Raw genomic sequence first — 15,405 nt, 5'->3', positions numbered from 1 at the left:
CTGGCAGGATTGAGGAGAAGATGACCTGGGCTCCCAGACCCTTGACCACCATCCCCAGAGCTCTGAAATCCTGCTTGATGGTCTGCAGTTTGCCCTTGGTGTCATTGGCGCCCACATGGAAGAGCAGCAGTGGGTAATAGTCCAAAGAATGGATGAGCCTTGGCAGTCTTTGCATGACATCTCTCACACGAGCCCCCGGCAGGCCACAAACCTCTCTAGACAAGAGGTCAGGTCGGCAGATAGATGCCTCCGTCCCCTGTAGCAGGGAGTCCCCCACAACAATCACCCGCCGCTTTTTTTGCTATTGATTTCTGCAGAATGTTCATTTCACATAAAAAGGTTACCTGTAAAGACAATTCTCTAAGTGTAAACAAAGAAGTGTTTCCTGAAGAGAGCTACTTCATAAATCTTCATGACCAAAAATGCTGTCACCAAGTGATGTCATTTTAATGACAAATACCAGTCTCTTTAATAGAATCATACAATTATTTCAATTCACAAAAGGCAATGCAAAGGCACTTACACACTCATCAGGCAAGTCCAGGCTTGTTTGCAGAATTGGAGTCTGCATCTGAAATGCTGATTTTAAATATTACTTGTTTACTACTAGTTAATGTTCAGTTGCAACATCCCTTGTAAATCTGCTACTGAACAGGGAGCCAACTACTGAGTGAACTAAACGAAAGCTTTGGAGAAGTTTCATACTGTTCATGTAAATAGGCTGAAGAGATACTAGAGTGGGAAAATTAAAATAATAATAGTAGTAATAACCTTAAATTTCTTCAGGCAGACTACCCAACCTACCAAAATGCTGATCAAGTCTTTAGGAGCTTCATTAATGACCAGAAAATTACCGCTGGGTACCTGAGCCAAGGGCTCCGTCATAGGCAGGCAGGCAGCACAATCACTGCCATATGTGGGAAAGGGAACATTAAACTGAACAGGGCTAAGCAGAATCTCTATAATGATGCTGTAGATTTGCCATAAGATCTCCAATAGCCCTTCCTCAGAGTAATTGCCATGCATCATACAGTGCAGATGGATCAACAGAGCAGTTGCCTTCAAATGTGTCTGGCACCCAGGTGTTCAAGCCAGTTGCCAAGTTGCTTGTAGCAGCCAGATTTTTTGAGGCAATCACATAGCTCAGACCCAATTTTGCAGCAACTTAGACATTTAACTTTGTGACACCGTAGCTCCTAGTGTACAAAAGAGTGCCTGTGCAAAATTTTCTGCTGGCCTAAGGTCTGGTACCTAGCAGGCAAACTCCTGATTCCTCCTTTCACAACAAACTCCCCTTCTAGTTTTAGTTTTCCTACCTGTAAATTTTCAGGGCTGGAAGAGCCCTCTGCTGAAAAGTAAAGAAACAAATGTATTGGAAATACTTGTTTTACTGAAAAATGAAGGTCAAGTTCTTCTTTGATATCTGTGGCACATGATATGTGGAAGCCTTCTCACTATTAGAAGAGGAGTTTTCTTGTTTGCTAGAAAGGAGTAATATTCCACCTACACTGAAAGGAAACTTCCCTAAAAACTGATTTATGTGGTTAGAAGGGTATTGCATCATGTGCTTTAGATTAAGAGAGCTGAACTACCTAAAGATTTTTTATTCAAGAACAGCAAGCCCAAAGCTTGAGCTATTTATGCCAATTCTACCTTGCTGCTCCCTGGGATACCTTCATTTGAGTTCCTCAGGGAACCATTCTGTGGTTGCTGTCAACAAAAACATGTATAGATTACTTTGCTTTCACCACATTCCGGCAGTTCTCAGCTTTCCTATGACCCTATTTCCACTTGCACTTCCAAGATCATGCCCCCCGCTTTGGGAATGACATTTAGTCGAAGACATATTCTGCCAACCAATGCACTACCAAACAAATAACCCATATGTTGAGCAACACTGAGACTGAGAAGAAAGGATCTGAAATAACTCATAGCTCCAGAACCTTTTCTTGCTAAGGGGAAATGACCTGTGAATATTTTCACCTCTATTCAGTCAGCTTTCTCAACAGTATGTACATTATGCCATGAAGCAGCACGTCGATATCCAGTATGTGACCTCCCCAAATCCACTCTCCAACTTAATGATGATGAACTCCAGACCAATTTTCCACAGCAGAAGTTACATCCACCGTTGTCTTTCATCTCATATCCTCAAGTTAGATACTAAAAAGGACAACTGTTTTTAATTATATTTATCCTGTGAGTTAAGATTATTTCCCTAATAAGTGTGTTTTATCACATCTATCATTACTATATCTGAGCATCCTAAATGAAGCTGCTAAACCAGCTTTTTTCTTTTCTACTGTAATAAATCTCCCATGTATTTACAAAATCTAGAAGTGAGCTTCTTGTTCATGATTTCAAAATGACTGATGAAAAGTTTTCAGCAGTCCTGTTGAGCCTTTCAAATCCAGAATAGCATACAGAGTGCAGTGACAGTTCTTTATTTGTTTTCCAGTATGGCATTCAGAAATTTGCCTTGAGAAGGCCCAAATGCCCTGAAAAGGCCCCCCAGTTACACTGATTAAAACTGGAGTAACTCCAGTGTCATTCAGACCAGCAAAACAGAAATGAAAACCTGGCTTGAAGCCTTGAATCTTCATGTTTCAGCCACTCACAACAGAAGAGGCCCTTGGAAGTTAGTGCTCTTAGCATGTGGTCTGGCATAAAGAAACTCTAGCCCCAAAGCAATAAAATGCAAGAAAATGGCTGCTTTGAGCTGAGTTGATGCCGAAGAATAATAAGAGTATTGGGTTGTGAGTATTATAACCACAGCCCTAAAGTCATAGTAACTGTGGTTGTTAGAGATGGCTGTCTGTATAGATCTACCAGAATATACCATTGACACATGACCTGGAAACTTTCTGGATAGCAGAGTCTGTGTTTTATTGCATACGCATCACTCTGGTCCTCACAGCCACTTCATTGAACCTTATACATAGGTGTTGACCCTAATGTTAATCATACCCTCACTCTAAAGCAAGAATGTAAAGGAGGGGAATTGGTGTTTCTACCAAACCAGAAAAATCAGCTACTATGGCAGTCAGACTTCAGTGCCTAAAAGAATCGATGCTTTGTCATTAGCAATACTATAGGAGTGGGATTTAAGAAGTCTCAACTGAATAACAGTTGCTAAGCTGCTCTTCCATACAGAGTATGTGACCCCTTGGCTACATCCCCAAAAACATTCAGCAGTAGTAAGCAGAAGATTTTACTGTATGTAAACAATAAAAATGCTTTAGGCACCCAGTTGTTTGTAGCTATCCTAGCCGAACCTGGACAGGCTACGTAACACAGTAGCACTGAGCCTCTCCTGTTTCATAGCAGAAGGGCTGCACAACCCATTTGATGAGGCTCAGGGCGAAAACTGATAACTCTCCTAGCAATAAGCCCAATTTTCACAAGCGATCTTGTAAATTATTGCCTTCACCAATTATTTGGTCTTGTTAAATAGCAGCAGAGGGCTTTTTGAAATCTGAACAGCCAAATCTTTCCATGTCAGAAGTGGGAGTTGAGGAAAACTACAGGTGAATCTGCAGAAAAATTTTTGTGGAATTCATTGGTTGTCAACATCAGGTAGCCGCAACGAAACGTATATGAATGAACTATTCAGTAGGCCAGACATGAAGGCCTACAGCAGACTCTTCAGTCTGCTGTGACTTCTCCTCCTTCTCCCACAGGTTGTTGTTGTCAGTTATGGAAGAGAAATCTTTCTGACAATGTCTTTAAAGTCAATGCAGTTAATCTCTTTCTTAAGTTATATCCCAGTAGTTCCCAGGTAGGACAAGCTTTTAAGACGGGGCCTGGAGGCCTCAGCGCAAGCTGATACTCATGCTGAATAATCAGAGCTGAAGCCAGGCAGCTGAGCTAAACAAGACACTCACCAATATTAAATGAGTGGCCTTGATTTAAAGGGGATACAAGACTACCAGGAATCAGCACCCCCTTGCTTTGTCCAGAGCAGGTGCCCTTTCCATGTCACAGAGGAAAGATCTCTTGGGAGAGATTTATAACTCTCCAGCTGGATTTATGGGCCCCTATATGGAAGCCACTGTCAATGATCAGGTTATCAGGGATCACAGACTGCAACAGACCAAAGGCAAGTGGCTGCTAATGCAGGTGGTCCGGTGGGCTGGAGTGCAAACCTGTGCACCCCAGAGCACGACTGTCAGCACATCTCGCCTTCATCCTGCCTGATCTTTTAGGGAGCCCTGGAAATGAGAGGAATTAAAAAAGTCACTTGAAGGAGCATCCCTTTTCTGTCCCGAAGGAATGTGTGAGCTGCAGAGCTTGGAGCCCTGCTACAGCAGAAAGGGACTGAGCACACTCAGTTTTGTCTCTCATGTTGAGGTCCAGCTTGATGATTAGGAATGGAGGTCCGTTTTTTTTTAATCTTTTTTGAACCTAGGTCACATTTTCATCTTGCATTGCCAGTGTAACACCAAGACCATTTCTGATTCATGCTGGTATAAAAATGAGGAGAATCAAGTCTTCTTTCATATCTCAGTTCTAACAGTGTATGCATTTCATAGAGATCTAAACATATATTAACTATCTGATTATTTGTCTTTTAACTTTAGATTCAACTTTAAATTTCCTGTCTTTCCAGGATTTTGTAATAGACAAAACTCTTCCATATTGTAATCTATCTGCTGTCTGCTTTTCTACCTGTGACACTATTACTGTCAGTGACTGTGAGAAGAAATGGGACTTTCCTAGCCCACAATGCCCTCTGACTAACAAATGACAATGTGAACTAAGTTTGGATATATAGAATATCGTCTAAAATACCTTCTTAGACACTACATGTATAACACAGAAAATGCAAAGGCTTTTGCTAACTTCAGGCAAGTTTTAAAAGGAAAAAAGATAAAAATTACCAGAAATACCTTTTAATTATTACCTACTGATGGTGTCCTGCGTTCTCCTTAGTCAGATGAAATAGCATTGGAAAAAACTAGATAATCTCCATATATTTTAACTGAAAGCAATCAGCAAACAAAGTGAGCGGATGTTATCAGATTGATCTGTACACTGGCACACAAACTGATATAATATATACCACAAAAGTTAAATATTTTTCATTGTATATATTTATCTATCTTATGTCTACTTCCAGCTGTTATTCCCCTAAAGTTCCCAAGAAGTTAGTAAAATATCCACTGAAGTCAACTGGAATCTTTTGTGTTAATTTTCTTTGCAGTGGGCCTGTCTCCATAAACAAAAGATGATTCATACACTTGAAAGGTTAAATGGCACAGAAATGTCAGAATTTAGCCTCTTTAAAATATATGATTATTGAGTTTAGAAGCCTTAAAAAAAATGGAATAGAAAGGCAGTCTTCATCTGATATAATTTTACAAATATTTTTATATGACTATTAGTGATTCTCAAAAGACACATTGATTTAGGTGCCCAGCTGGACATGTTTCATCTTCAGAAGATGCACCTACACTTAAAATCTAGCCCTTCTTAAGAGGTTCAAGCTGGGCAAACAAAAATTGAGGCCCCCTACATACACAGTTGCTTCTGAAGCTTTAGGCCAAGAACTTAACTTCTGCTTATATATTATACCATGCAGAAGCACTGTCACCAACCATTACCTTTGGGCACAGGTTTCAATACCCATCAATATCATATAGGGATGTTGTGTAAAAGGAAGAAACTAAGGATGATGTAAGTAAGAAATATAGCTTAACAAAGTAGTTCTGCAGGAGAGTAACTCAGGTTTTCCTATTTCCTTGGCAATAGTTATAGACTGTAATGTTAACTACTTGGACATCTGCATCCTTAGAACAATTTATTCCTTTAGTAACCAGAGTAAACAGTGGTGTGCTGCTAGGAACCAGAATGTATCACTACTCAACAAAAGCAAATGAATGCAAGGAAAGAACTCAATCTACTTTTAAATTTAATAATCTTGATTTAATGCCTGGGAGAGATTTAATTCTTTTTCTTTCTTTCTTTACAAGAAATTGAACAAGCCATTTTTAAGGTCAGGAATTTCCTGAGCTTTGCCCACTGTGGGTGTTTTGAGGTCTATTATATGCATGCTTTCCCAGTGCTCCTGCTGGGATTACTTTTTATTGTTATTAATCTTGAATTGTGCACCAGATAAAGGTTAAATCTTGCTTATATGTTGGAGCACACTGGCATTAATGACACGGAACCCACACCCCAGATGTCATTTCACTTTCAAAGGATGTGGAGGAAGGAAAGGAAGGAAGGGTGCCTAATAGCCTAATGAATCTTTTTCAATTAGCAAGACTCCCTGCCAACAATGCATAATTGAAACAGTCAAAGCATGAGGAGCAATTTTCTTCCTCTAACTCTGTGCAGCTTTCTGTTAAATTGCCGTGGCAAATAAATAAGGCTGAACCACGAACTGAAACAACTTTTTGCCAGGTAAGAAAGAGAGGACAGTAACTTATTTTAAATATTGAAAGACCTAGGAGTTCTCTTTTTTCATTCTGAGAAAGTAACCTCTTATATCACAAACAGATTTGTGATGCTCTTGTGTGGCCATGTGGGTCATGTGCTCAAGTCCTGAACTAGTATTCACACAGACCTGAGAAATGTAGGGGTGGTATGGAGAGCCTGATATGTTAGTTATCTTCACCAACCTCCTGGTCTCTCTCAGCCCCTGAAAGGCACCTCTCATTCATAAATGAAATACCTTATAAAGCATTGGGATGCTAGAGAAAAGCAGTCAAAAGTGGCAATATGATTTCTTGTTTGTACCAGCAGCTCAGACGGTCCCCAGATGCCCAAGGAGTGATGTTAGGTAATAAAGGATAGAACAACAGGCCTGTTTTGCCAGGGAAATGTGTGACCAGTTTTTTCATATCCCAGTATGCCAAAGGGTCTTGTAAATTTGTCATGGAAACATTTTTTTACCAATACAAAGGCACATTGATGTTGGCTGGGCAACCTTCCCTTGTGCTAGGAGGATCAGTTAAGGCAGAAGTAATTCAAAGGTTCCACAGCAGTAAAAAACAGCAGAAAGGATTAACGGTTTTCTGTTGTTTGTTGGACTCATGTCTTGTATTGTGTCCTCTGGAATACACCTTGCACTACACTGCTTGAAGCATACTGTAGAAGAGCAATGGTGTCAAATGTGGCACGGTGAGCATTCACTATTCCTTTGACCTTCATGGGATAGTGTCATATTGGTAAACTGCCGCTAAAAAAAATATCCCAACAGGGAGATGGGAAGACATCTTGGAAGAGAGGCTTTCCATCACCATGAGTTTAGGGTTTCAGTTTAATATTCACCTTTCCAAGTTTAAGGAAAAGTCGTTGTTGCTCGAGAAGAAGTTGACTGAAGCTCAGTAATCAAACTATTACTGTTCCCAAACACATATGAAATAATGGGAAGATCCAGCCCAGGGATGTGAACTGTGGTGTGAACTAACCAGTAAATCATTTAACACAGGTACTGCATGACTGCAGACCCTATCCTGCACTGGTTTACCTCAGTCTGAAGCCTGAGGGTAACTCCTTTGTGATTAATGCAATAATAGCAGTATAAAACTGTTCTTGTCACTCATCCAAGTGCCCAGGACAATGCACATAAAGACTCTTAAATGGTTCAGATGTCACTTTCTAAGTTTTGCTATGCTGAACTATGGAATCAAAGAAATATAAAAACAAACAGTAATGGTAAAATCTGTAGCCATGAACTTTTCAAAGCAATTCTAAGGAAAACACATTAAAAAGCACCATTAGTTCACAGATCAGCTGTGCAATGGTTCTTATTCCCATTCTGTGAAAGTGGATATTTTTCCTGTAAGCTGTATTCATTTGCCGTAGCCAATTTTTTTATAGTGCCACCTGTTCTGGACCAGCAACTGACATTTATAATTTTACTGAAAACAAGCCTGTCAATACACATGTGAGTTTACTACAGATTTGTTCTTGCCGGGCTCTTCCGTTCCCTCAGGGCAAACTCACGCTGTAGGAGAGGTTCTCTGCAATGTTTTTCAAAATTAGCAAAGACTCTCTGAAAAAGCCAACAGAAAAACAACCTTCATTTCTCAGTGTATAGCCACATACAGACTTGAGCTCTTACATACACTTAAGGTCATCTCTGGCAGTAGAAAGAAGCTTTACAGTGGGCATAATCATAATTCATTTCCAGTTTAACAATCCTTTACCCCACTAAAATGTCTTAATATGATCTCATTTTGACAAGAATCAGGCCTATCACTTTTTTACCCTCTGAATTTTATAATGTACTAAAATTGAGTATGTAACTGAGTTGATTTACAAGCTGTCCTTGAAATGATATGCAGTTCCATCATCTTGTTACTAGTCTGATCACCACCCATACATACTGCACATACTCCACTCCATTTTCTGATTCACTGAGGTGAGCTACATGCAAACACATAGGCACTTTCACATACACTCAGCTCATATGTTTAACCTGACCTCACACATATCTCTAAGGGAATACAAATAAATATTTATGGATCAGATCTGTATTGACCAGGATGCCAGCATTGATATTTTACACTCTTCAGCAATAACTCCTCATATTACTCTACTTCCATTTCTTTTTTCTGCTACCTTGTTTTATCTGATGATAGCACTAACTAGCAAACCATGCTGCCCTAGACATTACTTTTGCATGTAAGTGTGAAGTAATATAAATACATAAACACCTACAGTGAGAGAGTCCAAAAGAAAACAGACAGAACTCATTTGCTCTTTTTGAAGATGTACCCATTTACATGATGCATCCATAAAGTAATTTGACTGATATTCACATATTTTAAGGAAATTTTGTGAAGTGCTTGTGGATTGAGATTTTAAATTCTCTTCAGAATAATACAGCATGATCTTCATATTGTAATACATCACATTACAGTGATACTCTGTTGAGAGTTATTAAAAAGACTTGCAAACCACAGAAAACTGAGACAGTAGTAACACAAAATATGAGCTGCCAATGCGGGTTTCTGTGGGGTCCTCTGTTTTGCCAAAGAACTGTCATCAGTGCACCAGTCCTGAATGGGCACGTTACTGCTAATACCTTGGTGGTTTATGCTGTTGTATGTACTCCAAAAATTATTTTTCCAGGACAGTTAACTATCAATGAAAAATAAAGATGAACTGAAGTGGGAAGAAGCTTTTCCTGCCTGCACCCACCTTCCTCCTCCACATTGTTCCTGTTTGCCTTGCTATACAGTCATGAGGCTGGCAGAGGTGATGGATGGGCCGGTGGTTAAGACAATAGATAACCATTTGAGAGACCTCCCTTCTCACATCTACCTCAAGTCTTCTGTGGATTTCAGGCAAATAAATCCCTTAGACCAGTTCCACCCCATCTCTGTGAGCACCACACCATGTCCTTTCCACTCAGAAGTGAGCAGACTGGTTGCAGCAGTTAATCACTTGGCGGGGGGGGACACATGACAGAGGGACATACAAGACTCTTTCACTATCATTTATATCATCCTTGGTATATTTATTCTCACACCATCAGTCTGTATTCTGAATTGTCCAGTGAACAAAACTGAGAAAGCCAGACAACCTTAGCTTTCCTACCTAGAAGATAGGCTTCCTTCTCATGCATTCATTTGAATACTCACATAGTGCTATTGAAACATACACAAAGAGGTTAAAGAAGGAAAAAAGCAGGGAATCCATTTACACATGCCATCTTGGTAATGAAGGTAACCAGGCCAGCATGTGGATCATCTGCACTAGTTCTTCAATGAAATTGTATTTTAGGAATAAAATTGAACTGTTTATGGGTAAACAAGTAGCAGGGGAAAAAAAACATAAACTCTTCTCTTTTAAAGGTGTAACATTTGCAGGATCACACACATTTTATTATTTTTTCACTTTTGTCTGAGAAGATTTGTCTGCAAAATGACTTGCGACAGCATCACTTAAAAAAATGCTTTAAATTCACACATGCAGTAATGTCACTGAAAGCATTTGAGGAATGAATGCTGCCATGTGGCTTGCTCGGTTGGGCAGGATAAATCTCACAATCTGGATTGCAACCATATAAATTCAGGCAAGCAAATTACTTTAAAGCATTTTTTTTTCAAATTTCAAATACATAGAACAATGACTGAAAAATGATAAACTTTCATCCTTTTCCTAGTCTCAGAATGGAAACAAAAGAGCACCTGACAAATGTACACTAAAGTACCCCTGAAATAAAGATTACTTTATGCTCTACATAAGCTGGCAGCTACTGGTTCAGGAACACTATGCTTTAAGCAGGGTTTATAAAGAACTGGAGCAGAATGCTTGGAAAGTAAGAAAGAACATTAAAAGTAATGCAAGCTCTGGCAAGCTGTGCAACTATGGTAAAATGGGAGACTAAAACCTCATGCTGCAGGGCTTAAATTTTACCTACCAGGGAGGCCAGGAAGCAATTTTTCTCCTAATAACACTGTATAATTGAATAAGTAGGCAGTGGGTCTGTTCCAAAGCCCACTGTAGCTAATGAAACACTTTGAATTTGTTTTCCTGAGCTTTGGCTCAAGTCTCTCATAGTCAGAAAGCTGCTCATCTTCCTTTCAGATGTGTGGTAATTTGCCATTGCTGGAAACAACTCAGATTAGGTGTTTGATCAGCAATCGGACCAGAGAATAAAAACGCAAACTATTCTTCCAAACTCAGCCGGCATGAAATTCCCAAGAGCTGCGATGTTCAAAGCATGAACACACATCTGTGATTTCTGAGCTTCTTGGCTTCTGCGCACAGCACAGGCTCTGCTGGGTTACTTAGAGATGCTTTCCTCTCTGCGAAGCTTGGCTTCCTGGGCTTGGCTCTATTTGGAGAAGGGATTTCAGATGTCCTTTAAGCTTTTGCTAAGCTTCTTTAATTGAGAGACAGGCTTGAGGGAAATGGTGAGCTTTTTCATCGGAGGTGCCAAAATTACCTGTTGTTCATCCTGCAGACTTTCTGAAGGTCAATTCTCCTTTCCAATGAGTCCTATGTATGTAAAAGAAGTAGTGATTGTGAGAGGGCGTGAATTCACCTAGTGAAGGCAGAGGAGCAGACATAAGAAACCAGAGCCTCAATATTAGTACTGCCTGGGGCAGCATACATGCACCTGCAGCCCTCTCCCACTACCGTCTCTCCTTTCACTGCCTGTGGCTGCCACTGGCATTAAATATGAGTATCATATAGAGAGATTAATACATTTCATCTGTGAAAATATATAGGGTCAGAGATGGGCTTTTTTTCCTTTGTCTTTGCACATAATGTCCAATAAATAATAAGTATTTTCTACTAGTTGGGAGTCTCCCAGTGGGAGCAATTATCATAAACTGCTATAAAATAAGAATTGCAAAATCTTCCATCAGCCCTCTACACCATCTAAGCAAAGTTAAATGCCAGGGCAAGAAGAGAATAGGAAAGCTAACGCCATCCAGTGTTTATCAGCAGGTTGAAAAAGTATGCAGGGGTTTTACCCAATACAGCCCACCTACAGCACTCTTTCTCAGAAATGTAGGGAACCCAGGAAACTTCTATCATACTAGAGCAGCTAGAATATCATCTCCTATCATAGCCCCTTTCACTTCAAGAATGAACAAACCCTCCTGCACAGCTGTTCTATAACCTGATGTAGTAATCACACTAGTGCTTTAGAGTAATACTTACTTTCTTATGGCCTTGCTGTCTTGAAGATAGTTCTTATTGCAGAGGGGAAATACCTATCTTTCTAGTGTGAAACAACCAGAAAAAATTATAATTTAATTTGTCATTGCTTTATCCATGTATTGCAGTCCACCTCCATTAATGATGTAATATCTGTGATTTTTCTATGATTGTTTCCTTTTTGTATTATCTTCTTGTTATCCCATCAGGGCAATTGTTCTGTATGTCATCAAAATTCCCATTATATAGAAAGAGCTATATATAATAATCTATGTCATAATATGTAACATATAATAAAATACATAATGCCAGAGGAATCTGGAAGTAAATATGATACAATGCTATAATGCCATTTTGAATTGATTAACGAGTCATTCAAGAAAGAAAGGAGGCAGCAAAGAGCAGTACAATTTTAAAAGGGCCCAAATCTCCACTTCAAGACATGCTCAGCTGTTCCTGGGCTCAACACTACAATGCATAGCCAATTTAGCTGACTTGGACCTAGGAGGGCTCCCACAATTAATGGAAAAAGTTTCACTTAAGCTAGGGTCCAGGCCCAGGCAATTGTCTCTTTCCACTGACTGTAGGAGACGCCTAGAGAGAGTGAGTACTAATGCTGCCAGGCAAGGGACGTGCCAGAGTCAGGGTGGCACCGTTCCCTGCTCCTGCTGTGTGCTAGCTCATCAGTAGCATAAGGGTTCTGCTTTCCAAAACATTGCTAATTGAGATCAAAAGGAGCAGAGTGCACAAAAAACATTTTATTAATCAGCTCTTCTAGCCTTTCAGTCCCTTTCAGGTTATATGGGTAATATGGGGGCACCATTGGACCTAGATCTGTTCTATTGCACAACAGCACCTGTCTGTCTCAGCTTGGTTTTGCTTGAGAGGTATAGCCATGAAGTTAAAAGGTTCCTGCTCTTTGGCCTCTTTTTCTTTGAACACAATCTCTTCATGTCCTCTCTCTGTGCACTAATCTCATCTGCACAAACCATGAGCTCTTCTCAGCTGAGCGGAGCATTGCTCGGAAGTCACCGTACAAACACTCTCAGGGTGAGCCATTAAAACATCTAACTGTAATCTATACACAGGCTACTTTCAAGAGGTCAGATTTCAAAGGAGCAAGTGCAGAAGAGGGGTGAGCATCTGTTCCTTACATCAGTGCAATCAAACTGTTGAACGTCTTTCCCAGACTAAACAAGTTTCTTTCATTTTATATTTGAGAACAGCAAAAGTCAAATCTGGATGCTGAATTAATTAATGATGTCTTTGAGAATGAGTTCTCCTTCAGCTTTTTGCTTACACTTTGTCATGTGCCTTCACAAGATCTTTCAAGGGAACCCAAACAGCTATTCCTTTATATCTAGGAAAAGGAGAGTAAACTGAAAGTGACTCCAAAACAGAAGACTTTAAGAAAATATTTCATCTTGTGCAGCTGAGTACTGGGCATCCATGCTGGTCATTACTGCAATTGGCGCCAATAAATTTTCTCTCTCACCAACCCCTCCGTCATGCTGCAATATAAGTTAGGTGCCAAATGCTCTTTAATGTTTTCTTGAAATGCAAGCCTGCGTCACACATAAAGATTTTTTACGTAAAGTGTACTTGGTTGCTAAGAATAATTTAAGAAGCTGTCTGTTTCAGGGCATGCAGCAAGACAGATTTATGTGGGTAAAAGGAATGTTAATAATGTTCTTTTTTGTGTCAATATTTACTGAAATGCCTTATTAATGGCCAAAAAAAAAAAAGCACAGCTTAAATAAGCAGTTCCTATCCATTTCTATCCACCAGAAGGTTTTCTTGCCCAGTACAGAAGAGTGTGCAAGGGATCTGGCCTGGTTTTCATTGTTTATACAAAGACATAAGTATTTGGAGATAAGCTATCTCACATGGGTAATTTTATTTAACTTTGCATCTTGCAGCACCATTTGTTTTCCCTAATGTCTTTGTTCCTGTCTGAGGAGGAGATTAACAGAAATACTGTTGTTTAAAAGTGGCAAATGACAGAGCTGCACTGTGATCGGCCCCAACACCAGCCCAGGCTGGGAGGGCATGACTCTGTTGTTGCTCATCTTAATTCATGTGACGCCTGCAACCTTCAAAGAACAAACTAACCAGTGCAAAAAAATGTTTTAGTTTTCAACCACAGAACAAGCCAAAGCTTGTGAGCAAGCAATTGAGAAGCACGTTGTCAGCAGAGCTCTTTGCTAGCGGGAGAGGGACAGACACGCAGCCAAGGTATAGCTGGGACTATCTCGCAGCCTCACGGGAAAGGATGAATTCATCACAAGCGTGTTGTTTTCTGCCAGAGCAGGTGGCAACACTCTCCTCCTTATTTGAGATTAAATCTGTCCAGTTCAGGGTTCCTGATGAAACAGGAAGAAGGGGCTATCTGCATTTCTCCAGCACTTTTTTCTGTAAGTAACTATTACAAACTCCCAAGTTGTTTTCTGCATTGGTTTCTCGGTCATTTTGACAGTATAAGCAAGCACTGAATTAATGCCATGGTTATTTTTCCTTCTGAAAGCAAAAATCTGCCATGATATCAAATTTTCAGGATGATAAAGCTCAACTGCCAGCCAATTTAACCTTTGGAGAAATATCCAGGTGCAGCTGATGCTGTACATTAACTGGAAATTGTATATGCTGCATACAAATGATTCTTCCATTATGTCCTTCAGAGAAATTTTGAGTGTCTTAACCACATGACTGGCACATTCATGCTTCCACCTGCACCAGCTGAGTGCTTGAACATGGACTCAGACATTTACTTGAACTTGTGCTTCACCTGAAGCACTGGAGCTGTCCCATTTATGTCCATTCTCCCACATGGGTCTGAGGCACTGCTCAGTGTAACCCTTGAGAAATGGGCAGCTAAATGGAAGAGAGACTCTTCCTCACAACCAGTGTTTTCAAAGCACACAATACTTTCGTGTGCTTTTGCAAATCCTTTTTGCAAACTTCTGGCAGTACTAGCTTGAATTTTATTACACAAGACAGCCATTCTTACCTCTGTTTGACTTATTTTGTTCAGTCTTGACAATTATTTCAATTGCCACAAAAGAGACAGCTGTCAAAAAAAGGTCTGGAAAAGTGCCATGTGTTATTTACTTCAGGGTACAAACCTTCCCAGAAGATCCAGACAAAATCTGTTTTTAATTGCAACACTAAATACGAGTAACTCCAGGGTGTCCTCATATGTACGTGCAGTACATAAACAGGAAATGCTTGGGTGTTTGGCAATCTGTGAGATAAATCCATCCAGAAGTTTACAGCACTTGGGCAACTTATTCTGCAGACCAATCCCTGTCCATCTCCAGGAGACATTGCCCAGGGAAGGCACTCTCACTCCATTAGGCCTGAGCGAGGCTTGGCTGTAGGGCCATGGCCTTGGGGACACAGGAGACCTGTCACCAGCTCCTGACGTTGCCACACGTTTTTCTGTCCCAGGGCAGGTCATTGATTCAATGTCTCAGTTCAGTAATGATAAAGATATCTTCCTTCCTGGGAGTAGCGTTGTAAGGAGTCTTGGAAAGAGGAGTGAGCTCCAGAGGCAATGACGGATTGCCTTTCCTACTATATTTTCTGTCAGGCATCTACCACATCATATTCGTCCTCTGCTGGAGGGAGGAAGTCCAGTCCTCGCCTTGTTGTAAGGAACTGCTGCAATCTAGGAACATAAAAAACTCAATACAGAAGATCTGAAATTAGACCAGTGCCTTCTGAGCTATTTTAAGCAATGTGATAGAGCAGGGGGCTGAGCAGAGTCAGGTGAGAGTG

This window comes from Apteryx mantelli, chromosome 1 (genome assembly GCF_036417845.1).
Source record: "Apteryx mantelli isolate bAptMan1 chromosome 1, bAptMan1.hap1, whole genome shotgun sequence".
Lineage (NCBI taxonomy): Eukaryota > Metazoa > Chordata > Aves > Apterygiformes > Apterygidae > Apteryx > Apteryx mantelli.
The sequence above is the reverse complement of the archived record's forward strand: the minus strand, read 5'-3'. Positions refer to the sequence as shown.